A 26,612-nucleotide genomic window follows, 5' to 3' on the forward strand; every position below is an offset into this window, starting at 1 on the left:
ATACAACTTGAGAGGATGCCTTCCACGTGGTAATCTAAGTATGTAATGTGTAAACACATATGGCAGCCCTGAGTGCCTTGGATAAAACCTGAGTTTGTCATACTTCTTTGCACGTTGTAGCTTAGATAGACAAACAACTCTGCATAGCTACATGGCTCCTTGCAAAGATTTGCTCTTGGGGTAAAAAGGAGAAAAGAATAGGTTCAAACAGATAGCATTTTTAAAGTCAACAAGTAAGTCTGGATGGAGATGCTGATGCTGATGACCATCACCCTCCATCCCCTACTACAACTGACATTTATTGAGCACATAGTACATGCCAGGCACAAACGTGTTTGAAGGACATCTCAAGACTACCTCTAACTGAGATTTATTAGCACCATCTCTTCTTCCTAAATCGGAACTGACATGTTACAGTGATGAACTGTATTAAGTCTCCCTTGGAAGCTCCTTTCAAGATGACCTTGAAGGGTAGAGACACTCTTAAGCCTGCTGCCTGAGGACATTGAGATCTGATGGAGAGAGTTTCCTCCCGACTCCACATTCCTTAGGTTCCCACACTTTCTCAGCTCATGGTGCCTTCCCGCCTAGTAACTTTTTCACTCCCTAGACCAAGAGAAATACCAACAGTTCAATTTATTAATAGTTAGTTTCAGTGAACTTAATAGTAGCAGTCTCTGCTCCTGATATGTCGCTATGCTACTCTGGAAATTTTAAAGTATCCCACGACCTTCCTGTGAGTTTGTTGCAGCCCACAGCTTGGGAACCACGGCCTTTACTTCATCTGAGGCAAAGAAGATGGAGCTTAAACACTGAGAAACATTCCCAGGAGTCTACCACCTTCATGACATTTTCCCCTGGAACAGTCCAGTAAGATAATGAGAATTTCTACTTATTCTTATGGGAAGGAAGGTAGTTTGGTGGAAAGAAGGTGATTTTGATAAATTGTGAGGAATTGGTAGACATGATCTGTTTCTTTAAAGGCACTTCAATACCAGAACCATTTCCAGGCCAAGAATCCCTTTGGACCCACTTGTAGATGTGCTGCCTGAGTTTAGTTTAGAAGCAGTGGTTTCTTTCTGGAGTAACAGAATGATTGCCTGTATCCCACATCTATTCCCATGTCTGTATCACTCAGTGGACCTTTGGCTACTTCAGGGCAGGGTCTGGTACACAGTAGGTGCTCAGTGTATGTTTTTGAATTACATAACTCCTTTATGAATGGCTTGTGGTTAGTTTTAATTCCCCAAGTGGTTTCCCCAGTGGACATCACTGCTATCATTCTTTGGTCTTACTTTTTTAGGCCTGCAGGCAAAGGGTAGCATGGATATATGAAGCACTGCAGCTAAGGCTGCATTCAAAGATCCAGGCTCATCCTTTCAAGAGTTCTCAAGAAGCAAGATCAAAGTGTCTTGGCATGAATGTGGAGGGCCTGGTGGAGCTTTCTTTGCTTCTCAAGATAATAGCAAGCACACACTTTGCAGTTTGTCCCTAGGCTCCATTCTGTAGGTGTCTATGTTCTAGAGCAGGAAGGTATTGGAGCCTTACTGCCATCCATGTTTAATAGTAAAGCTTAGTTACGAGTGGTAAGGCAAAGCTTTGGTGATAAGAAACTAAAAAGCTATATCTTATGTTCATCAAAATGGACTGCTTGATAGTCTGGAAAATGAAAGTCTAGTACCACTAAGAATTTAGCAATGAACTTGGCAGTGGCTGGCATTCGTGGTGGGAAAACGTGCAGAAATTGAGTAACTCCAGAAGAATCCCAACCCCAACCGTTTTTTTCTTTTAAAGTAGGTCTGACATGTATGGCCTGTCTCTAATCCAAAGAAGGGTGAAGTCTAATTGTAGGGACATAGGAAGTAGCTTGAGAAGTCAACATGTCCAGTTCCTACTTAGTATTTGCTTTAAGTCAGATACCCGACAAACTGATATGAGAACTTTTCTCCAGGTTCTCCACAAGTCCATTTCCCTTTATCCCCTAGGCCAGTATCATTGAAACTCCCTTGGGTGGAGGCAAGTCACAGCCCTACCACACAAGCAGTCGTGCCATTGCTAGGCAGTTAGTGCCTTTTGAGAAATCTGAAGCCCTGAGCAGTACCTGACACTGCTGCAAGGCAGTGGACCTAGACAACATTTAGTATCCATTCCAACCCTGAGAGAGTCCATGCTTTTGACATGTGACCTGTTCATAATCCCACAGGGTCATCGACCGTCTTGGTTTTAAATGAAACAGAAGCAGTGAGGAAGCTTGTTGTGACAACTAGTACACCCGCTCACTGCTCTCTACCTTGCCTCACAATCAAACAAGCCTTTTAGCATATGAATCTCTACAAGCTGCTCAGAGGGGCCATTTACAGCTCAGAAGCAATAGAGAAGAGACCGTTTCCAGGCCTCTGCCAGTTGTAGTTGAGAGCACATATGAACTGCCTACTCTAGTTCAACTTCTTTGCTGCAATGAGTTAAGAAAAGATGCTTTTGATGGTGGAGAGAAGTGGATAGGAAGCCATACCTTGATAATAGTCTTTCCTTCATTTGCTGCAGAACCACTTTGGGTCTGCCCAGACATAGATTCCTGGAACTGACTTTTCCTGGAACTCCAATGGAATGGAAACACTGAACATGTAACATTATTCCAACACTTTTACTGTGGTCCATACCCTGTTCTGAGTGCTTTACGTGTATTAACTCATTTAATCCTCAAAACAGTATTAGAACCAATAAGAAAGATACTGTTTCTGTGATCCTTCAGTCCTCTTTAGGATCATATGGTAGGTAGCCTGAGGTAGATATCTATCTTGACCCTATGTTAGTTCACAAAAATACTGGTTCCAGGAGTAGGGATCGCTTTATAAAATAGATACTGTTGCTAAGAAAATAAAAACAATGTAACTTACAGTAACTTTTTGTTAATCTAAATTACAGAGAAAAGACCCCACCTTATACAAAACTTCATTTGGGTTCTTTTAAGATTCAGTTCCTTTTGTTAAATGGTCAACCTTTTAGGATAGATTTATTTGTAGGTCATAGACCTATGTAGTTCTTGGGACAGATGATCTCTCCATCAGGTACTTAAAGTTACAATCTTTCTATTCTAATGATTCTTAGAGTAGCTTGAAATATGGAAATGTGAGTGATTTTGCTCCCATCACTGTGGGTATTACCCTATGTTCTAAAATCTTATCATAAAGATATAAACTTATTACTATATTTCTTATAGCCTTATCAATGCCCATTGCTCAGTGTCCGTTGAGGGGACTGAGAGAAGGGGGCATGATCCAGATAATATTTTTTTCATGAAAAGAAAGAAATGGAAATATTTTGGCTTTCTTTCAGTAACATGTAATTTGTAAGGTTCTTCCCCTCATTTATAATCCTATCCGTGTATAAACAGTAATTTGCTCTTGTAAACATGTACTGTAGTAAGAGTTCTGTTGGGAGCATTTGTGTTCGTTATCTGTGACATCATGAGCATTTAAAAAACAATAATTATAAATGTCCTCTAGAGTGAAAAAAAAAATAGAATTGGAGAGTCTGTCTAGAGAGACTAATTGTTTCTTATTGCTCTGTCTCTGAGTACCCTGACTCCACCCCAATCTCTTTGAGTTTGGACTCCCTTAAATACTACAAAACTCGGTGGAGGTGTTACCTACTGCAGAGCTCTGAAAATATTACAGTTTGGAGAACAGTATTTAGGAGCACAACTTCTTTACAACTGAAGTAAGTTGTTACTGTTGTTAATGTTGACCTTCCAATTCTGATATCCGAAGAATATGCCTAGGTTCCTTTGCCTGACACAGTGAATTGTGGGTTGTGGTTTGTTTGTTTGTTTGCTTTCCCTTTCTTTGCTTTTTCAAATCCAAGGATATACCAGTGGAATGAAGGTGTGTATTTCTCTGAAAGGTTTGAGTTACAGAGTCACAACTGGTTCTAGTGATAGGGGGTTAGTCTATGAGACGCAAGCATAAGTATTTGGATGAAAAGGACCACTGTATCAAAGACATACTTCAGTTTCATAAAATTTACAGAGTGGCATTTTGACAGAGGAGACCATTAGATTACTAATGGGATACTTAGAAAGGAAAGGAGCAAAATTAGCATGGAATCTGAATATATAAATTGCTTATGTTCTTAAAGTCCAGTTTGTACCCAGTTTTTTGTAACTTGGAATGTATTCCCCTGTAGGAACTATATTTTGCATGCTTTTGGGCTCCCTAGCTAGCTTATGAAAATCTATGTCAAGCATAATGTAGTAACATGTTTTTTGGAAAGAGAACCGAATTAGATATCAGACGGCCTTGGGTTTGAGTCCAAACTGTAGCACTAACTCTTTGTATGGCCCTAGGCAGGTCACTAAACCTTTCTGTACTTTCGCTCATATATAAAATGCACATGCTGAAACCCAGTATTTGATATAGACATTCAATAAATGTTTGCCGAATGAATGAACAAATGAATAAGCATGTATTTTATTCCTGCGGGGAAAAATCCATCCAAAGGTTGAGAGAGACTTTTACAACTTCTGCGGTACCGCTGTGGAGATTTCAGGCCAGGTACAGAAATGGAGACTTCTTAAGGAGCCTTTCTTGGCCATTTATATACTGTTCAGGTCACCTCTGCAGTGCCTGGTGGCTGGATGTCTATCTGCAGTAGCTTCAGAGGCAAGGCCAAGGCTTCGTGAAAACCTTTACAGGCTCCCATACAAGTAGTGGACACATGGCAGGGGTGTGGTGGCCATTTGTATGTTTGACTCGTGCACAAGTTACATGTTTGCAAATCAAGGACTTTGTATATACTTCTCCCTCTGTGAAATGTAACAAAAAGTCTTAAAAATGTCCTGACTAGAAAATATATTAAATATAACTACATTTTGATGGGCCCAAAGGAGATAGATTAGTACATTTAAAATAATGAGAAGGAAAAAAAAAAAACACTTAAAAAAATGAAATGCATAGTGTTATTCCCAAAAAGGAGCAAAAAGACACAAGGTATTCTAGACTTGGAGGCAGCATGTTCTGATTTTGGGAATGGACTTTCAGTTTATTTTAACGAAACCCCTGCTTTTCTAATTATAGTCATTTGTTCTCAAACAGGCATGGGTAGGAACAGTTTTAAATGTCTTCTATTTCAGTAGGCATACCTTCTGAAAAATCCCTAAAATTTCAAGAGGAGCTTTTTTTTTTTTCTTTTTCTTTTTTTGTTTTTTCTTAAGCAGTTGCTGTTTTTTGAGCTCCAAGGGCTGACAGCTGTTCTAGTTTTGCTTGGGGACTTTTTCACAATGTGGATTAATCAATGTTATGAACTGGGTCCGTGGGGTTTTGGGAATGTAATTGGTTTCAGATGACACTTTGCTAGTCAATCTGTGAAACAGCCGAATGTTGACACAGCTGAACAATTCCAGCTGTTTCCACTCGCCCCTTCCTCTTTCCTTGGACGCTACATCCTTTGCCTTTATTTTTGTCTGCCCTTTCTCACTGTGACTTTGCTAAACTAATTTGTTATCCTTTCTGAAATTTCTTTTTGCTTTTCTCTCCTTTGGGATATCAGGGCTCCCCCTTTATTATATCCTCCACCCAATTTTATTTTGCAAAACTTTTTTCTTGGCTTGCATAGTTATTTAAGGAAATAATAATTTTACCACTTAAGTTCGCTTTTATTTGTGGCGATCACATAGTTTGTTTATTTAAGGGTGCACAGCACAAATTTAGGCTTTACACAAGTGCTTGATTTCTGTGAATATTTGGTTTCACAACTGCTTGATTAACCTTTTATTTGTTTTGTTTTAATTACCAGAGGCATTCCACTGAATAAACAATACAAACCATTAGCTTTATTCAGTGCATAGCCGTGTTTGCTACTGTATATCCTTCTGAAACTATGAGAAAAAGATTCAGGTGTCAGTATTGCTGGTAGAAAGATGTATGCTTAGAAGGGAGGAATCCAAAAAGGACCGACCCTGAATTATGTACAGTATATTAACAGTTTATATACTGTCAGGGGAATGGTTTGTAAATTGCTTTCAGTGGTTTTTCATTATCAGACTAATTTCTCTTTGTTTTTTCAAGAGTACTTTTTTCTGCATCTTACCCAATAGGGGAAAGGCTTTAACTGCTTATGTGCCCAATAAAATTTTGCTGTTTTATTGGGTGATGGGCTGCAGATCCAGAGCTAAATGAGCTAAACTGAAGAATAGGACTGCACAGATAGATACATGCTTGAGTGTGGTCGTCGTTCCCAATAGCTAAGACTCTTTTTTTTTTTTTTTTTTTCCAAACATCTTTATTGAAGTATAATTGCCTTACAATAGTGTGTTAGCATCTGCTTTATAACAAAGTGAATCAGTTATACATATACAATATGTTCCCATTTCTCTTCCCTCTTGCATTTCCCTCCCTCCCACCCTCCCCATCCCACCCCTCTAGGTGGTCACAAAGCACCGAGCTGATCTCCCTGTGCTATGCGGCTGCTTCCCACTAGCTATCTATTTTACATTTGGTAGTGTATATATGTCCATGACACTCTCTTACCCTGTCACATCTCACCTCTTGATGTGGGCGAAGTAATCTCATTCTTCCCAGAAAGGTCTGTATTGACTGAATGGATGGCTCGGGTTTACAGGACAGTTGGGCAGCACCTACTCTGCCTTGCTTGCATAGGCTTAGATGCACAGCACAGTTAAATATTCCTAAGTCGGAGTCAAGTCTAAGATGTCAAAGAACGTGGAACAGTTGAGCAATTGTCATGAGCATTTGGTGAATAAATGCAATTGACATAGAAAATTTTTCCAGATATGTCCTTCTCCTACAATTGTTAATGAACATGATATCAGAGGAAACAGTCTCAAGGGTGGAGATTATCTTCGAGACAGGAAACAATGGGTAGATAATGTCATTTCTTTGAATGGATACTATAAACAGTCCAGGCCTCTAGACATTGGTTAAGGCTGGTCCATTTTAACACTTTTATATAATCTTGCATGTGGTGAAACTTCTGGGTCTTTCTAACAGTGAAATATTGAGCTGCCGTGGGCCAGGTGTGCCGAAAAGAGGCAAAAGAGCATCTGTATAAACAAAGCATGAGGCAAAAATAACTCAAATTGCACTCGGAGATGAGCAGCCAGAATTACAGGTGATAACCCAGTAAATGGGTTTACTTGTTATTGTAGACAGTTCTCTGAAGACCACCCAAATTGTGGTTATGGTCAAAAGGGCAGACTGGATGTAATCATGGAGGGTGCTGGAATCAAAATCAAAAGCCTGTCTCTGACCATTCATAATACACTCTACAGCTGGACCCATACACCTTGAGAACAACCTGACAAAGCTAAGAAAGGTTCTGGAAGGGATAAAGTAGCTAAGGGATTTGAGATATACCACAAGATCAAACGGATGTATCTAGTACCCTTCATCTAGGAAGTTGAGATTGGGTGGGATGAAGATGTCTAAGATGACAGAGGCTGGGGCAGTGTGAACCCAGACATAGTCCCCAAACACGGCAGAGGTATGTATTTTGAGGCTGGCACCCACGGTGTGCTGGGTAGCAACACCAGTGTTCAAATCTGTGTTCTACCATTTATTTGTCTGACCATAGACGTTTTACCTAATCATTCTTATTCTTGATTTTCTTAATTGAAAATGGAGGCAATAACAATCTTACAGTAGTTTTATAATTTTATTAGATGAGATGTGTATGTAGAACGCTTGCCATAATTTTTTTAATTTAGTGAAATATGTTAAAGAAATGGCTACCATTACCCTCATTGTCATCAACAAGATCATCAGTATTTTATTTTTATCATAATTAATTATAATAAAGGTTAACAGAGGCACAGAAGTCAAATTGTACAGGTTAAAAACTAGAGTTTGCAAGTCTAAACTGATGTATACGTGTCAATAATGGTTAACTAGGGAGAGCTAGAAGCATGTGGGCTAAATCTTTGGCCTTTTGACATTGAAATCAGGATATGTACTCATTACCTTTCACAACTGTACCTTAATGCCACTGCCAGAATGACAGTGGACTAAGACCTATCCTATCCACCAATTTTTTTTCTTTATCTCATTAACTCCTTACTTTCACAGCATGTAGATCTAGAAAAAGGAAGATTTGGGCATTTTAGACTTGAGAAACCACATTTTTACATACTCGGTTTTGAGAGACTTGGAACTTCTTGAAAGGATGTTCTGCAATCCTGAATATGCTGTCTCTTCTCAATACTGTACAGGTCCTAGACTGCCCAGTTCTTTACTGTCTGCCAAGAACAAACAAACAAATAAAACCCCCAAAACCAGTTTATCCTGGAGAAACTTTAATTGTAGTAAATACTTAGTATTCTCAAGCTTTTGTTCTGAGATGCTGTTAGGGCTGGTGAGCATGCTGTACACTCCAGTCTGTTTCTGGTTCCACAATGCCTGTCTGTCACCGTAGAATCCTTAACCTCTGTTAAAAGCTGACAGATGACGGGTAAAAACGTGCGCCTCATGTTGGGTTGGAGGGTAGGTGAGAGCCAGTGAACTCCTGCAAAATGAGTCCTTACAACCGAAAAAACACTAGACTTGGTAAATTTCTCAGACAGGTGAGCACACGTGAAAGGCCCAAACCCTCTTCAAAAGTAGATCATTGATTCAGTCGTTGGCTTTCTACTAGGGCACTTCATCCAAGCTGCAACCAACCTTGAATGCAATACCAGCCACGGTAGAAAGAGAAATTCCCTGCTTTTTGTGTAGAGCAGAGAAGTCATAGGAGAATATGGAATAAAGTCAGACTAAAGAATTAAGACCAGAGTCTTGCTTAAAGGAAATGGATTATGCAATAAAAACAAAGTCTTCATGTGTCACTCCTGTGCTCAGAGAGGCCCTTTCTCTCCCAGTTTTGCAGTCACACTAATGCTAGCATGGGGAAACTGAATTCCTTGAGTGTAAGAGCAGGAAGCAGTCAAGATCAAACAGCCTGTCGGGGGTAGAACTATCCAGGTATCTGACTCTACCCCATATTCTCTGACCAACCTCTCCAAGACTGGCATTATTGACCTTTGAATCCATTCATTTGTTCAGGAGGTATCTTGGGGGTACTTTCTTTGTTAATTCCCTTTGTTGCCCTCATGGAGCTGGTAGGGGAATGAGACATTGATCAACCAATCACTAAAACACGGAATATGGCAGCTGCATTAAGTGTTGAAGAGGAGAGGAAGATGGTGTGCTGTGAGCATCTATAGTGTGAAGAGGTTTGACTTGGGTCAGGGAAGGCTTCTTGGGGAAGTGGCAGTTGAACCCAGGTCATTAGGAAGTGAACCAGGCTAGGCAGAGGGGAGCTAATGTAGAGCTGATAGAGATATGTCACCTACCTGCAAGGAGCTCAATCTAAAACAGTTACGGTGCATTATGATACCTGCTACCTGTGGCAAAAGTTTTGTTATCACCTAGGAGGGAAGTCCAAAACAGATTATGGGAGGAGGGGCTGTCTTCAAGGAAGACTTCCTGGAAGAAGTGACATTTGAGCTGAGCTTTGAATGATACTACTACTGTTAATTTGTGAAACGCCCTGGAGCCTTAAATACATTGTTTATAAAATTGCTCTGGACTCTGATTCTCCATGCTTGACAAACTGGGAACACTGGGTGATTCTTTTTCAGTCTGGGAAGGGGAACCCTGGAGGAGACCGGAAAGAGTGAGTAGCTCAGGGCAAGCCATGAGGCAGCATTAGGTATAAGGGCCAAGGGCTAGGATGGCAAACTTGGGGAAGGCTTATGACTCCCAAGTTGGCTTAAATCTTAGAAATTCGACAGTTCCACTTCTGTGCTAGGAAAGGGGATGGACAGACTGTGCATTAGTTTTTCTTGCTACCCGATGACGAGGGGAAACGCAGAAGCTTCGGTTCAGGTAGTGGTTGCTCAGCCATTCACATGGTCTCCCCAGAGCTAATCATGATGAGTCTCAGAGTGCTTTTCACAGTGTGGACCACTGACATCAGAGGAGTTTGGGGAGACTGTGAAAATGGCATATCGCTGGGCTCCGCAATAGACCTGGAGAAACAGTGTGGAGGGAAGAGGGCCTGCATTTTTAACAAGCTCCCTAGGTGACTCTTATGTACTCTGAAGTTTGAAAATCCTGAAGCTGGGCACTAGGATTTTAGGCTAAGGGGGAGGTACCAGGTTACAGCACAGGTATAATGGGATGTAGCTCCCCAGTTTAATATAAAGCCAGTAAGAATGGGCCATGTAAATGTGCCCTTTGTATTGCAAGGTATTACAAAAATAAAGAGCTATTCAAATATTTGGTGCTAAGAAGGTGCAGACTAAAATTACCTGGACAGCATTCTTAGGTGGAAACTGTGGCTCAAAAGAATGAGAGTTGTTTTTCTCCGTGATTCAATGTGCCTTAGTGCCCTTCCTTTCAGAATGTGATTGCATAATTGTACACAGGCACTCCCTCCCTTGAGGCAGAGGGCTAATTACATAACACAGCCAAAAGGCCCCATCACACTCTCTTCTAATTACAGTTTATGAAATGTACTGGGTTGACCTTTGCCATCACAGCTGCCCTAGAGGTTGACTCCAGAATGTTATGGCTGGAAGGGGCTTGAGACATTATCCAGCAGTAACTCTACCAAAGCTTATTCTGAAGCTAGTGGGAGGCCCAGCAAGGTGAAGCGCAGTGCCCAAGACTTCACAGAAAGGTAGTTCAGGACCAGGACTAGAACTTGGCCTTTCCAGTGTTTTCCATAGTTGACACCTAGGCCAAACATGCTCTTACTTTATTTTGCAACACTGGCTCATTTTTCACTGTTCTCATAGGAGACTCGATTTGGAATCACCTAGGATTCTTAAGTTGAAAAGCTGTCATTTAACGTGCCTACTATTTTATACTCACAGTGGTTAATATTTATTGATCACATGCCATGTGCCTGACTGTGTTAAACACTTGATAACGCATTAATCATCTCATCCTCTCGGGAGGCCTATGGGGATGAATATTCCCATTTTAAACATGCGGAGAATGAGGCTTTTGACATTTTCAAGACCTTTCCAAGGACATATAACTAGTAAATAGGAGACCAAAGTTTCAATCAGGCCAATCTAATCCCAGGGTATTATTTTATATTTTACTAAACTATTAGTTGATCATGTTGATGTATAAAAATTCCTTTTGTACAGATACAAAGTCAGGCAACCTTGTCTGAATTACTTGTTACATTTAGATAACGCAAGATAAAGTGTGTTCAACATTTACACCAGGTTCTGGATTATACAACTTTTGCTTTATCAGGTCACATTGATAGAGTGTAAATACTCCAGCGTGGTCTCACGGGGCTGTGGCTGTCTTCTGTCTGCCTCCTTCCACCCCCATCTTTCTTACAAGCTCCCTTTTTATGCAGTAAGATAACCCAAGATGCAAGGAATCTTTTTCTCTTGTGGAGCCTTAATTTCTTTTTTTTTTTTTTTTTTTGAAATTCACGGTCTTTTATTTATTTATTTATTTATGACTGTGTTGGGTCTTCGTTTCTATGCGAGGGCTTTCTCTAGCTGTGGCAAGTGGGGACCACTCTTCATCGCAGCGCGCGGGCCTCTCACCATCGCGGCCTCTCTTGTTGTGGAGCACAGGCTCCAGACGCGCAGGCTCAGCAACTGTGGCTCACGGGCCCAGTTGCTCCGCGGCATGTGGGATCTTCCCAGACCAGGGCTCGAACCCGTGTCCCCTGCATTGGCAGGCAGATTCTCAACCACTGCGCCACCAGGGAAGCCCCCTTAATTTCTATTTAAGGACAACAGCAACTCCACAGTGTGAAGGCATCGGCTACTATTTAGTCTCTAAGGGGAGCTTTGTTGTTGGCAGTGCCATTGAATGATGTGTCGTGATTGGTGGGCTTGGCATGGCCAGCCTGGGGCACACAGCTGTGTCCTGAGGGTCAGCAAGCACACTGGTGAACATGTCTGATCTTAGTGCCCACTCTTGACCTTTTTATATTACGATCCATTTGTGTTGTGGATCTTCATCTCTGGTAATATACTCAAACTGTGTAAATTCTGTTGTATTCAGAGGATTGGAATAAATTAGAAAAATCCAGTATGGAAAAAGAGCTCACTTGAAGTGGGATGCCTTGTTCTACTACATACTTTATCACAGGCTTTTCGAAGGTAGCATGTCCCCCGGACCTCGGTAGTCAGCATGAAAATACTCCCACTCAAGGATCGAGACTGCGTTTCCCTGTAGACACAGAGCTCCTACCGCCACCCTACGTATGAGGGAGAGGAAAGGGTGTGCCACTATCATCACTCCAGATACGAATGCTGTGGGGACACTGAATGCATAAAGTACTATGCGCGTGAAATGCACCTACTGCCTAGCAATGCCTGGGGGCTGCTCATCGAAGAAACGGTGGTCACAGACATGCCAGCCTTTATCCAGGCTCTTCCGTCTGCCTGAAGCGCCCTCTCTGATCTTCTCTACCGGGCTTACTCCTTCTCTTTTCAACACTCTGCTCCAGGTCCTCTCCTCTGAGACCCCTTCCCTGCCTCCGTTCTGGCCAGCACTGCCCGTCCTCACTGCTCTGTGCTGACCTTGGTCAGCTTCCACTGCATGCTGGTTTAGAGTTGTTTATCTTCTTGGCCAGATCTGATTTTCAGGTCTCCCAGAGGCCTCTTCAGGGAAACACCAGTCCAGAGAATATGCCCCTTCCCAACCAAGGGAGCAGAAGTGATGACTTTCCCTTCCGTTGGCATCTGGGCCACTCGCTTCGGTGCAGGGACTGGAATCGTCAACATTACTGGCCACTGCATGGCCCTCCTGGGGCTTATCACCCAAACCTTACAACCTTTTCTCAGAAGGTAAAAGGGGCTGCTTCCAACTGTATTGAGAAGCGGGAGGTCGCTGAAAACAGGAGGCCTTGGGGAGAAGGACCAGAGCTGGATCTTGAGGAAAGGACTAAGAAAGACACAAGAAGTGGGGAGCGTGGCCCAAGGCCATCTCGTCAGTTTTGTGGTTTGGCCAAACACAACGGGCAAAAGCTCTGTGTGGGCACATGCCTTTGTCTCTGTTGAAGGCGTGGCATTACCCTTGTGCCCTGTCAGGATTTAGGAGCTAAGAAGACCTAGTGAAGAGGGGGCAGTGCCCCTTGGGGTGAGGTGCTGGCTTCACCTCTTATATTTCTATTCAACTCATTAACATTTATTGAGCACCTACGATATGCAAGGTGCTGATACGGTGATGCATAATACCCTACTCTTTGCAGGCCATTTCTGCCTAGCAGCTAAAGCAGTAGTTTAAATTTCCTTTTAACTCTTGACATTAGAGAGACGCTATGTAAATCTGAATTATTTTCAGTATACCTGGGGTGAATAAATCATAAAGGGCTTGTGCATATGAAGAAGACTTAGTCTGGGAATTACACCTTAGAGTGAGGGATGAGGTGAGAAGGTTGTGTACCAGGTGCCTCCCACACCCACTAACATCATCCATGCCCCATATCAGCACACGGCAGATGTGCCTGTCACCTGCACCAGCATTACCTCAATATCAGCACTTCCTGCCATGCCCTTCAATGCCAAATTCCATGGGGGCAGGGTGAGGGGTGGAGAATAGCACCTCCTCCCCTCATAAACACTTTGGGGATACCTGCCTTTAGATTCAGGCTAGATTTTTTTTTTAATTTTATTATTTATTTTTGGCTGCATTGGGTCTTCACTGCTGCATGTGGGCTTCCTCTAGCTGCAGTGAGCATGGGGCTACTCTTTGTTGCGGAGCACGGGCTCAGGTGCGCGGGCTTCAGTAGTTGTGGTGCGTGGGCTCAGTAGTTGTGGCTCGCGGGTTCTAGAGCGCAGTCTCAGTAGTTGTGGCACACGGGCTCAGTAGTTGTGGCTCGTGGGCTCTAGAGCGCAGGCTCAGTAGTTGTGGCGCATGGGCTCAGTAGTTGTGGCTCGCGGGCTCTAGAGCGCAGGCTAGAGGGATCTTCCCAGACCAGGGGGTCAAACCCGTGTCCCCTGCATTGGCAGGCGGATTCTTAACCACTGTGCCACCAGGGAAGCCTGGGCTGGATATTTAAATTGTCTAAGATGCTGGATTCTTGCCATTTTGCTTGTTTTAATAAAAAGAATTAGGTGATGTGACCACTGATGCCTCCCAAACTACTTTTCCCTCGTGTTGTTGGGATGAGAAAGCGGAAACTCCAGTGACAGAGTCCCCGCTTTCACTGAGCATTTGAGTGGTCTCTGGCCAAGGGAGGTGTCAGCAACTGTGGATGGGATCTCCTCACTTCCTCCCCTGTTGTGGGTCTCAGGGTCTCCGCACTCCCTCCTGCCCTGAGGTGTAGGGGAAGGCCCTTGTCAAGGGCCTGCTGTTAGGGTGGGTTGTCATGGCAACCACCCGGTACCCAGCCAGGGAGCAGGTGCTCCTACAGTGCATTGACTTAGCCAGAGCATGATGGGGAGGGGAAGGTGAGTCAGGAGGACAATGAAACGGGGGTCTGGATGCCAGAGGACCAGGGAACATGATTATCACGTGCTCACTTTTGCACAGCATAATGCCAGGTATGGTGCAGGGGGGGGAGCCCAGGAAATGTGAAATCTGTCTCTCTCTGCAAGGAATTAGTTTACAATCACTTCACTCACCAAGTATTAATGGAGTACCTCTCTGGAACTACACTCTGCACTAGGTGATTAGGATTAATCAGATCATAGAGACATATGCCTCCTCCTGCCTCCATGGAACTAATCATTGGGTGGCACTTATCAGAAAGGCATTGTTTTTTTTCAAATGCAGACCTGGGTTTTGATCCATCATTTATATTTTGTGGATTATTTTATTGAACATAACTAAATCCCTTTATTTTGATTAGCGCTATTGGCTGCTAAAACTGGAGCTTTGAGTCTACTTTAATTTTTCTCTTTGATACCATCTGTCCTTGTCCCAGCTTTTAGACTGATCCCTATTTAGGGACAGGTAAAGAAAATTGAGATGAAGAATCTTTTATTATATCCCATAAATAGCAGGAAATCCTGAGCTCTAATTTCCCTATGAAGGAAAGGTTTCTGTTGATAGAAATCAGAATAGCGTATCTCAAGGCAGATTTTGAATGGAGTAAGAAAGATTCCTGCAAACCTCTGTTCCTCCAGACATGTGTGTAATTGCCCATACAATGGTCTTGAGGTAAATAGGCATCTGTATAACTCTTTGGTAGGCAGGGAACCATAAAGTGAACCTATCCTTCAGAAAGTGAGAAATAATATTTACAGCAGAGTAAACATCACTCTGAGGTATGCAGTGAACGTCTTCCGAGGTCATCTTCCGATGGCTCAGGTGGCCTGCATTTTATGTGTTTCCTTCCATAGGCATGGATCTTGGTTGTTCTGATTCCATTAAAACCAATAGAAAATCTTTCTCTCCCTGCTACCAAGATGGAGGCACCCTGGAGGTTCAGTTACTGGCTTTCTCATCTTCTCTCTGCTCTCTCTCCAGGAGAGGGATGCGTCCTGATAGCTGTAACATTCATCTGCCCATTGGAAAAGAAAGGATGCAACGGATAGACATTAGGAGGGAAGATGCAGGAGTAACTGGATGTTATTGGTGGTGGGGGAGGGCTGGTAGTTATGAAAGAAATCAGAGATGAGCTCTTTCTTCCAAATTCCAACATCAGTCACATCTATGGAAATACTTCATTACCATAAATTCACCTGATTTTTGACAACCTCGTCATCCTCCAAAGTGGAGTCTCCCTGTATTTGGTAGTCTTTTGGGGACACCTCTTTTGTGTCAGGTGTTGTGCTTCCAAAGCTTGGAACGTATAAAGGCAAGTAAGACTCAGGCTTTGTCCTTGTCCAGTTTATAGTGTAATGGGCAACACTGACTAATGATAATACAGTGTGTTTTATCCTGTTAAAATACAAAGTGTTAGATCCTGGAAGTCTGGGCCCAGTGCCCCTAATTCCCTGTCTCTGTCAATGCTGTTCCCATTCTTCTGGTCTCTCCAGCGTAAAGACCTGGTTCTCCGTAATTTTGTCCTCTCTTCCCCATCTTACCCTCTGATAACCTGATAACCTGAATCTGTAACCTTCCTGACATTCCTCAAATTACCCACCTTGCTTTCTTCTGCCACCCACCTGAACCCAGGGCCTTTCTACCTCTTACTGGTACCATTTTCCTTGCTTCCTGAGCTCATTTCTTTGCCTATGAACTGACTCCCTTCAAATCCATCCCAGACCTTGTAGCAAGAGTAATGTTCCTTCAAACATGTTCGTTCCTCCCGAGTTTTCATCTCCTGCATGTGTTTACCCATTCAGCAAACAGTTAAGAGGTGCCTAGAATCCCTGGAAGCTCCCCCTGGCTTTGGGGATGAACTCCAAACCTTAGCCTGAACTCCTGTCTGCCCGCACCCTGCCTGTCTGACCTATATCTCCCCTCTCTAAATGTGACCCTCCAGGCAACACTGTTTCCTCCCCATCTCACATCATACCTTGTATGTTCTTATCTCCTCCTTTGCTCTTGCTCTGTTCTCTACCAGGGCACCAGATGCCCCTCCCACACACACACCCGCCACCATGGTCTAATTGAAGTTCTTCCTCCTTTGTGAGGCCTCCCTGACTGCTGTAGCCATAAGGGGACAGAACTGAAAAACAGAAAGCACACTGTCCAGTCAGGAACAAACCACATTCATGTAAGAAGCACCCACGAAACCCCTAGTACCTGAATCCGTGATTGAATCTCTTCTTAAACTTTGTTCAGAACTAAACAAGCACCCTTCAAGATTCCCTATCCGTAGTGGTCTGTTTTAACTAGTGTTTTGGTTCGATCCACGAATGAAGAGAGAAAATTTCAGAGCCATGGAGTCCCAAATGTCTATTATTAGCTTAATCACTGCTCTTGAGTAAATCAGGGTGGGCTCAAGTGTTAGTGATGGATCCTGAAGGTGACCTTGTACAAAGACCAACATCTTTTGTGTGGTTTCACCTCCCGAGTTCCTTGTTTTAAGGAAAGTGGAAGGGGCAAAGAAACTTGAGGTTTCTGCAAATGTCTGTGACTCACTGTGGCCCTTAGACACTAAGCGTGGGGACGCAAGAACATGGGTGCCGTAGGGATGAGCATAATTATTTGTTGTTACTTTCATTATTAGATGACAGTGTTACAAGCCGATTCCAGATTTCATGTGCTTTCAGTTTTAAAATGCTTCTTGACATCTGAAGAAATGCTGAAGGCACTTGCCTTCCCAACAGAAAATACTAAACACCATCATTCTGAAAACTGCCGACAGAAAGATCAAGGTGGAGTGTTTAGGGGCTTGAAGTCACATGTTCATGTATTTCTGCATTTGGGGGCTTGGCAGTCAGAAATAATATTCTTTGTTTTTTATCGTGTCTTTCCCCTTTCTACCTACAAATTAAAAAACCAGGCATAATGAAGTGCATAAGACTGAAGTAGAAGTGGGTCGAAATACCCTCCTTTTGTGTGGAGGATCCAGTGAGCTTCCTCATGCTTCCTTCCTCTCTCCTTCTCGCCTGTCAAGTCGAAGGAGACCTGGCAGCCGGAGATACCCTTGGATGTTCAGGGAGATCATTGGAGGCAGGCGCCTTTGATGTGCTCACCCACCAAAAGTGTCACATCACCACCATTTCTGTTGTTTCACGTTGAATGTGAAAGATTCACTAAAAGCTTCATTTCAAGTCTTGTCAAGTGTAGATCATTAAAGGCATTTTTGCCTTCTCATGGCACACCTAGAAAAGGCAGGGGCACGAGGGAAGGCAGATGCAAAGGTGGAACAGGCCAAGTGCTGTCAGAAGCCCTTCGGATGCCCACATCAGGGGATTCTTATCTCCACACAGCAGAAGTAGTGATTGGTGACTATTTGCAGGAGGAAACCGGATGGGTGTTTGCCTTTCTTCATGGTAACATAGGCTTAGTCTCCTTTAGGGCTGGTTTTGGTAACTATTTGTCACTCTTTGCCTTTATTCTAGGGTAGAGATTGCCCATATTTTTAAAAAATGGTTTTTATGTTTCTATTTGTTTTGATTTCTAGGACCGTGTTTAAATGACAAAAACACCAGATTGAAAGACGGTCCATCTGGTATCTTTGGCTTTCGGAAAAGCCAGTTTGAATCACACCATAGTTGATCCAATGGCTGGAAAACACATACTTACTCAAAATATGGTTAATTCGATGTCTCTGAATAATCCTAGATTTTGTCATCTTGGATGGGTCAGGCTTTAATTTCTCCCCTTCTTCTTTTCTTCAATATGAAAGGCATTGTGAATGGTGGAAGGAACATGGTATTCAGAGAGACCCAGACAGGAGTTCTGGTTTTTCCACTTGAGAGCTTTTGCCCTTGGGTTAGACACTTAACTTCTCTGAACCTCAGTTCCTTGATCTGCTATAAGACCATTAATACCGACCATAGGATTTAGGATAAATCAGAAAACCCATATAAGAGTATTTAATGTAGGAGCCAGCAAGTTAATAATACACAGTCCAAAACTGACATCCAGTATGGATATTGTTTCCTAGTTTATTTTCTTGATTACTTCTTTCATTTTTATACTTCTTAATATTTTTCTTTTCCTTCGCTGTTTTTCAAAAATAGTGGTAGTATACGAATCTTTTTATGCATTTGAGTTGGTAGCATTAATTGAGTATTTAAGACTTGTTTATTACTTATAAACAGCATGGTCTTCTGAGACTTTGTATTTAAAGTGTGCTTTTCAATAACAGTGCAGTTACCTTGAACAGTCTGAAGTTAGGGCCTCACATAAAGGAATACTACCTGTCAAGAGGCCTTTGCTCTACTAGGTACAGAAGGGAGGAAGAGTGCCCTGATGTTAACTATTTAAAGCATTTTCTGAAAACATTTCTCAAACCCTAATGATTCTGTTTGTTGCCTATAGACAATTAGCAATGCTATTCCACACTTCCATTGAGGTGCTTCTAAAAATATAGAAAGGACATTTTGATGTGTGATAATATTTCAGGATGATCAAACTTTTCTGCCTGTGTACTTTATTTTTTTATATTTTTAATTTTATTTATTTATTTTTGGCTGTGTTGGGTCTTCATTGCTGTGCACGGGCTTTCTCGAGTTGTGGCAAGCAGGGGCTACTCTTCATTGCGGTGCACGGGCTTCTCATTGCGGTGGCTTCTCTTGTTGCAGAGCATGGGCTCTAGGCGCGTGGGCTTCGATAGTTGTGGCTCACGGGCTCTAGAGCGCAGGCTCAGTAGTTGTGGCGCGCGGGCTTAGTTGCTCCGCGGCATGTGGGATCTTCCCGGACCAGGGCTTGACTGTGTCGCCTGCATTGGCAGGTGGATTCTTAACCACTGCGCCACCAGGGAAGCCCTGTGTACTTTCTTTAAATACTGTTTTTAAACACCAGCTGGAATCTTTGAAGCAGACTTTTTCTTTCTAAATTTGTTTTGTATGGTGGGTCTGATAATGGCCTACCAGATGACCTGACCATCTGAAACACCTTAAGAAGCTGAAACACCTGCACAGGGTAGGGGATAGGCAAAAGTGTTTTCTTCAGGAAACGAAGTGACTTTCTGTTGAATAGCGAAGCTGCAAAATAAATATTACTCCTCACTGTGGCCCTGGTCACTCAGGGAAGCCATGCTTGCTTCAGGAACTGCTCTGATGAAAGGTGAGGAAAAATCTGCACGAAAACCAACCCATAAAATATATTAAAACACACAATATTAAACTTTGCTACAGAAAGGGTAAATTCAGAATTCCAGTTCTTTAAGAAGAGAACTGAGAAGGAACAGAGAAAGCTTAGGATGATTAAGGTGGCATAGTTGACTGCCCTGTGGGACAGCTCAGGTAAGTGCAAGACCATGTCTTCTTTTTTCTTTTTTGGATTTTTTTTTTTAATTGAAGTATAGTTGATTTACATTGTTTCAGGTGTATGGTAGAGTGATTCAGTTATACATATATATGCATAAGAATCTGAAAATATATATATTCTTTTTCAGATTCTTTTCCATTATAGGTTACTACAAGATATTGAATACAGTTCCCTTGCCAAAGATCATGTCTTATATGCAAGAAAGTTAAAGGGAGAGTCAACCATTACTTCAACAGTACAGCCCAGAGACTTGGGCCTTTTTCATAAATAGTACATTGTTTGATGGTGTCATTTCCCCATACTATTCATGTGCCTCAAGCTTCTCAAAAATAGAGTATTTAAAATAAAATAGTTAATAATAAGAATATGCAAATTCTCAGTGAAGGGACTTAATTGGGACACTGAGTATCGTTTGGTGCCTAATTCACAAGGGCAGCTGTTTCTTAAGCCTCGGTGGGATGAGAAAGACAAGGTCTGGGGATTCTCATCCCGATGCCGTGCCCCCAGCCTTGTCTACATTACCCTTGATTTCGCTCTCTGTGAGAAGACACTAGCTATCATTTGAGACATTTCAGAAATAGAGAATGGCTGTGCCAGGTAATGAAGATGAACTCTCTTGCATCTATGGGAGAATATTTGTTTGGAAAACAAAAATTCTTTTCAAGTGTTTTGAGGGGCTACAAGGAGACAGCGTAGCTGATGGTTATTTTTGCTTCCTGCCTCACTCTTTCTGTTCCTCACATGACAATACGTGTCTTCTTGTCTTCAGGAGAAACTACATACATGTAAAAGCAACAACAGGAAGTATGAAGATGCTAAGTCCATCCTTAAACCTTGCCATTTGTTCATCGCCATCCCTTTTGCTTTTCTTCCTTCATGCTCAACTCAAGTGGGTTTGCTTGAAACAAACTGCAGATTTCCAAGTCACACCTACCACCCAGCAGCTTTGGGATAAAAATGTCATGTAGTCTATTTTACTTTGAAAGGATTCCTTTTAAAGAAATAGCTTTGCAGGAAACAAAATAACTCAAGTAAGCTGTTCCCAACTCTCCCTTTTCTATAAGTTTTGAACTTTTTTTCAGAAGGAAATCTTCCCCCAAGAATGCAAGAGGTATATTATGCCTTGGGAATGTTCAAGGAACAAATGGAACGTGAGCACGCTTCACTATTGTGCAGACTGAGAAGCGCCTTCAAGGAGCACATTTGTCTGAACACTGGCCCGACTCTTATTCTACTTGTTTTCTGGCTACAAAAATAACCATCAGCTGTGTCGTCTCCCTGTAGCCCTTCAAAAAGGGAGAAGCAAGAATTTTGTTTCCGAGAAGCATTCTCAAAGGCTTTGCATCCAGCTTTGCTGCTGGGGCTCTGCCTCTCTCTCTGGGTCTCCACTCTTCCCCAGACACTAGCTTCAGAGCCAGCAGTGATGGGGGAATCAGGAGAGCCGTCCTGAGGTCTGTCCATTTGTAACTGCTCAGAGCCTGCATGGTGGCCATCGTGAAGCTGTGTTCCCAACGGTGACCCCTCTCACTGAGCTTTCTCTGAAGCAGAGGGGTCACCTGTGCAAAAGGAATCTGTCCCCTTTTGTCAGCATGAGTCGGTAGGCCACCGTCGAGTCTCGGGGGAAAGGGGGCAAAAGCCAGATTTTTGTGTCCAAAAAAGAATGTTTTCACAGCTGACAGCTGTATGCAAAGAGTAACAGTCCATTGCGATGAGCATTTTTATATAAGAGGAGTTGAGATTATTGGCTTTGGGTGAAAACCAAGTGATCCAGGACCAAGTAATTGAGTAGTTCCAATCACATGTCTCTTCCTGACAACACAGGTATTGATCACTCCAAGGACAAAAGCAGGGGTGATATACCTGGTTAAATCTTAAGTCACATAAAGTAAATTAATGAGCATGAATATGAGATTTATTTTTCTTTAAGATACTTTTTTATACCACGAGACTGTTTATCCCCCCAAAAGCACTTTCAGTGAATTAGAAGAACATGTCCCTTCTGTAACACCTATACCAGGTACACAGCTAGGTAAGTAGGGTACAGACTGGATATTTTTGTGCAGGGCACGGCATAACCAACCATACATGGCACACTGCCTGGAGTCTTCACCTCTCTTCTCTGTTGAGCTTTTTGTACACCTTTTGTGCTTTTGTCTTGATGAACTGTATAGAGACGATCAAGAGTGTCCCAGAGTAGAAACAATCAGCAAGAGAATCAACTACCCAGTCTCAAAACATGCACTCAGAATGTCTGGAAAGGTTCCCACAGAATTGATGATGATGTGTAGAAATGGGCTGTCTTTGATCTAGTGAAGCAAATCCATTTGCAGAATCTACAATCTGATAAATGTCACTCATTCTCCATTTCTCTCCCGGACTGATGTTTTCCTTCCTTACGGAAAACACACAGTCATAGCTTATTATCTCAGCATCGTATGATACTAGAACCACTGTTTGAAAGCAGTGTTAGTGCTACTGCTGCAGTTTGCTGTATTTTGCAAGATGATAAGCATTATGCATGAGGCTTGGCCATCCAGACTTCGAGAATTCTAGCGGTGCAGTAGACTTCTTGCAAGGAATCTGAAATGTAGGGGGGAAGAGTGTGATTTGGCCGTAGAATTTCTCCTAAACCTTAATAAGGCTCAAAATATCTTCCCCTCTGCCACTGTGTTTGGCAGAGGAGCGGTTCCATTTTAGGAAAACACTGATATTTCTCTGTGTGCGTAAGCTACACCCGCATAGAACTAATAGCTAGCGCCTCTAACTCCTTCCATTCTGAAATGGTGGACGGAGCCTCACCACCCATCCTGCGTCTTTTCTGTTTCTGACTGCAGACGATAGCATTTTTGTGTAGTTTAGAAAGCAGATGCTGTATGCATAAGACTTCAAGGCTGTACGATCAAGAAAACATGTTATTGCAGCCAAATTCAGATACAGGAGAAGATGCATCTTCCATCTCTGTTGAAAGGCAGGATGCGTGTGTGTGTGTCTGCTGTTTATTCCTTGGTAATTTGTGCCACAGAGTTGGGCTGTTCCCTCTTAGCAAGAAGTCACTCATATCTTCTGAGCCTTGCGGGGAATGGCTAATGCAACCGCAAGGAATGTTTCAAAGCCAAGATGAGGCTTCGGACTCTTGCGTGTGGAAGTGTTGGCCAGAAATAGCAAACGCCAGGTCTCCCTGAAGCCACTCCAGCTCTCTTTGGGAAGAACAGTACAGGCAAGCATCACTAGGTGGCGTAGCTGCCCTGGTGTATTATTCTTGTGGAGCCAAGCTGGTAACTGCGGTGGGATGCTTTGATGATATACCTGGTAGGCTTCTTGTCCAGAGGCACCAATACAATTCATTCTAGTCAAGCTGAAGATTCCATTAGCAGTGGATCACTGGATAGACTCCAAGACAAAGAGAAGCTACAGATTAGGATCCCTCAGTGTAAACATCTGCACACTGCCACTCATCCCACTCAGGCTGCTGCTGAGACAAAGCTGCTGAGAGAACTCAGGCTTTCAAGTTCATGGCTCAATATGCCCCACAAGGTTTCTACGTCTCTGCCTCATCCTCACCAGCCCATACCTGCTCCCCCAAATATAGATATAGATATACACATACATAGGATTGGCCAAAAAGTTCGTTCGGATTTTTCCATAACATCTTACAGAAAAACCCGAACTTTTTTATATGTGTGTATATATATGATATATATATACACACATGCACACACACACACAGATACATACATACGTACATACATATATCCTCCACTTGGAAGTGATCAGGAAGGTTTTAGGAAAAACTACATATATACATACATACATGTATGTCTCCATATGGTAATAAGCATTGTGACATTAAAAGACTCAAATCAGTATATAACAAATCCATTTGATTTGACCACTAAACCATTTCCCTAAACCACACTTTTTACCGTCTTTATAGTTGGGGTCAGAAAACCACCACCCATGGGTCACATCTGGCCACTGTCTGTTAAGTTGTACTGGAACAGAGCCAGCCTCATTTGTTTGTTCATTGTCGATGGAGAGCTGAGTACTGAGACACTCACTGCATGACTCATAAAGCCTAAATTATTCACTCTCTGGTCCTTGACAGAAAAATATAGCCAACTCCTGCCCTCTAGATAACCGTTTGGGAAATCCACTTCATTCCCGGGATCAGTATTTCTAACACATTTCTTAAGTCATCATTGAGACACTTCCCATGGTCAATAGAGTTTGTTTAATAACTACAGTAAGTAAATTTCTCATTGACAATTAAAGTATTTAGGTAATAACATGGCAAGGCACTGGGCCGTTGTGTTTGGTCTCTGTCTCCAAGGAGCTCAGACGCTAGTTTGGGGGACATATATGTGAGAAAGAGCACATGGTCAGTGGGTGCCAGTGGGTGTTCTGAATAATAAGAGGAGGCAACGTGGCATAGTGGAAAGAGTGCAAGAATGTGGGAAAGTGAAATGATCACAGAATTTAAGCCAAACGGTTGGGGTTTAGTCTTGGCTGTAACACGTTATCCTGTGATCACAACAAAACCTACTTTTCATTGAGCACTTACTATGTGCCAGGCACTCTCCCAATTGTTTGACATGAAGAATTTCTTTTACTCCTTATGATCAGTACCTACAGTGAAGTAGGTACTATTACTATCCCAGTTCGTCGAGGAAACAAAGTTTTAGGTTAACTAATTTATGAGAACAAAGCATTTACCTAGGAGGTGATGAACAAGAACCAACAGGAATGTGTGACAGGCGACCACCCTGTTATAGTGGCTCCTCCTGAGAGATATTCCCAGAGGTGACCGGATGTCCGAACACACCTTGCTCACAGACATAGTGCAGAAAGTAATATTCTCATTGCTCTGACACTCTGCTTAGTTCACTGACTGAGCACCCACACAGCAGGCATCACGGCACCTCATGTGGTAGGAAGGTTACTTGGCGGTTAACACAGATGGGCTGCATCTGAGCTGGGTATTGAAGGATGAAAGGATGGAGGGAAGAACAAGGCATTTAGGGTGGATAGAAAGTGATAATGCCACATCGTCAACTTTGAAAGAATTAGGAAGGTTTGGGGAAAAAACACATGTTAGAAATAGTAAGTTACATACGTATATGCTGATTCGAGTCTTTGAACCTCACAACACCTAGTACCATATTAAAAGCTCTGAGAAGTCCTGCAGTTACACAGTTTTCACTTTAAACCTACAGCTTCCTTGCTTCTGTAAGCATGGAATGTGTTATTCAAAGCGTATCAGCTAATTTACATCTTACACACCAGTATTCCTCACATGACCAGTTAGAAATGCTGGACTTTTTGCTGTTGATTCACTACAGTCAAACGTACTGTATCTTTTATTGATAGAGTTATTTGCCTTTATGAAAGTATCACTTTCATTGGAGGCCATGGACTTGCATGATGACCGATGTCTGCAATTCTGTGTCTGTCCACTGAAAGAAGTTAGCATCTCATCAGAAACGGGCCAGAGGCACTAAATCCAAATGGGAGGATGCTGGAGAAGGGGGTATTGCTGCACACTCTCTGTGCTGAGCTCCAGTGTTAAGTGGGAGTTCTTAGAAGCCGTGTAGTTTAATACATCTGTCTCCTTGGCTGCTGTGCCAGCTTTTCATGACAGCGCTCTTCATCATCTGAAACATGTAATTGCTTTTGACGATGACAAGAGAATTGTGGCGCGAGAACTCTCCACAGTTTCCGAAAACGCTGAGCTGTGCCAGTGTTTCAGGTCCAGTCAACTTCAGCACATGTGGTGTTGGGATGGGAGGGTTTTCAGACCCAAAGGAGGATGCAAGGGGGCTGCCTTGGAGTGGCTGCCTTGATGGGCATTTTTTTTCAAAGTAAGGATTTATAGTTGGAGGTTGGTCCACGATACAAAGACATGATGGAAACCGGAAGGGGAAGTTGATGTGGAGGAAGAGATTCAAAGGTGCTTCTGTGTTTGCAGCGGATGACCCATGGCTCATCTGAGGCCAGAAGTGGGTCTTGTCTCCCATCAAGCTCCAGGATACGGTGTGTGCTCCGAGTCTTAAGTAGAAGAGACTGTAAATAGTAAGGCCAAAACTCACTCTCCACACCAGCCGCTATTTAAAACCTCTGTTAGGCTTCCCACACAGATGACAATTGTTCGAGGAGACTGTATGGATTCTGCTGGAGTTGACATCAGAGTCTCCTTGTGTCCTGAGCTGATGAAGTTTCTAACACCGCGCATGCCAGCAGATCGTCTCTATCGAGCAGAATAATCAGAAACACGCTGCTCGGCCCTGATGCTCGCTGGGCTTTTGGGGTGAAGGCCACTGCGAGGTCTGGAGTGTGGGGCAACGGGGGAATAGTTCCTCCTTCACGGAGGGCCGAGACCCTGTGTCAGGAGACGTCTGTGCCTTCCTCACTTCCTGGGTCTGTCTGAGCTACTGACCTCTCGGGAGGCCTGGCTGATGGGAAAGAGGAGACCAGGATTCAGTCTTCAGCTCTCATTTCCTGGGGGAAAGTGGGCGCTCGGGTATGTGAAACTGGGTAACTTAGGAGCAAGTTCTCAAAGGCTTAGGGATGAGAACCCGCAGAGCAGACCTGCATATAATTTAACCGGTGATACTGGCATAATCTGACTTCAAAGTGCTCTTAATGCTATTTAATTTTAAATACAATTTACAGGGAAGACATCATGAAGGATACTGATTTAAAATGCCCATGTGTCAGATGAATCTCAGCTTAGTTTTGAACACCTGGATCACACAGTTTATTTGGATGCTGCTAGTCCCTTTTTCGCCAGCGCTCTCTTTT

The sequence above is a fragment of the Balaenoptera acutorostrata genome, chromosome 3 (genome assembly GCF_949987535.1).
Source record: "Balaenoptera acutorostrata chromosome 3, mBalAcu1.1, whole genome shotgun sequence".
In the NCBI taxonomy this organism is placed as follows: domain Eukaryota; kingdom Metazoa; phylum Chordata; class Mammalia; order Artiodactyla; family Balaenopteridae; genus Balaenoptera; species Balaenoptera acutorostrata.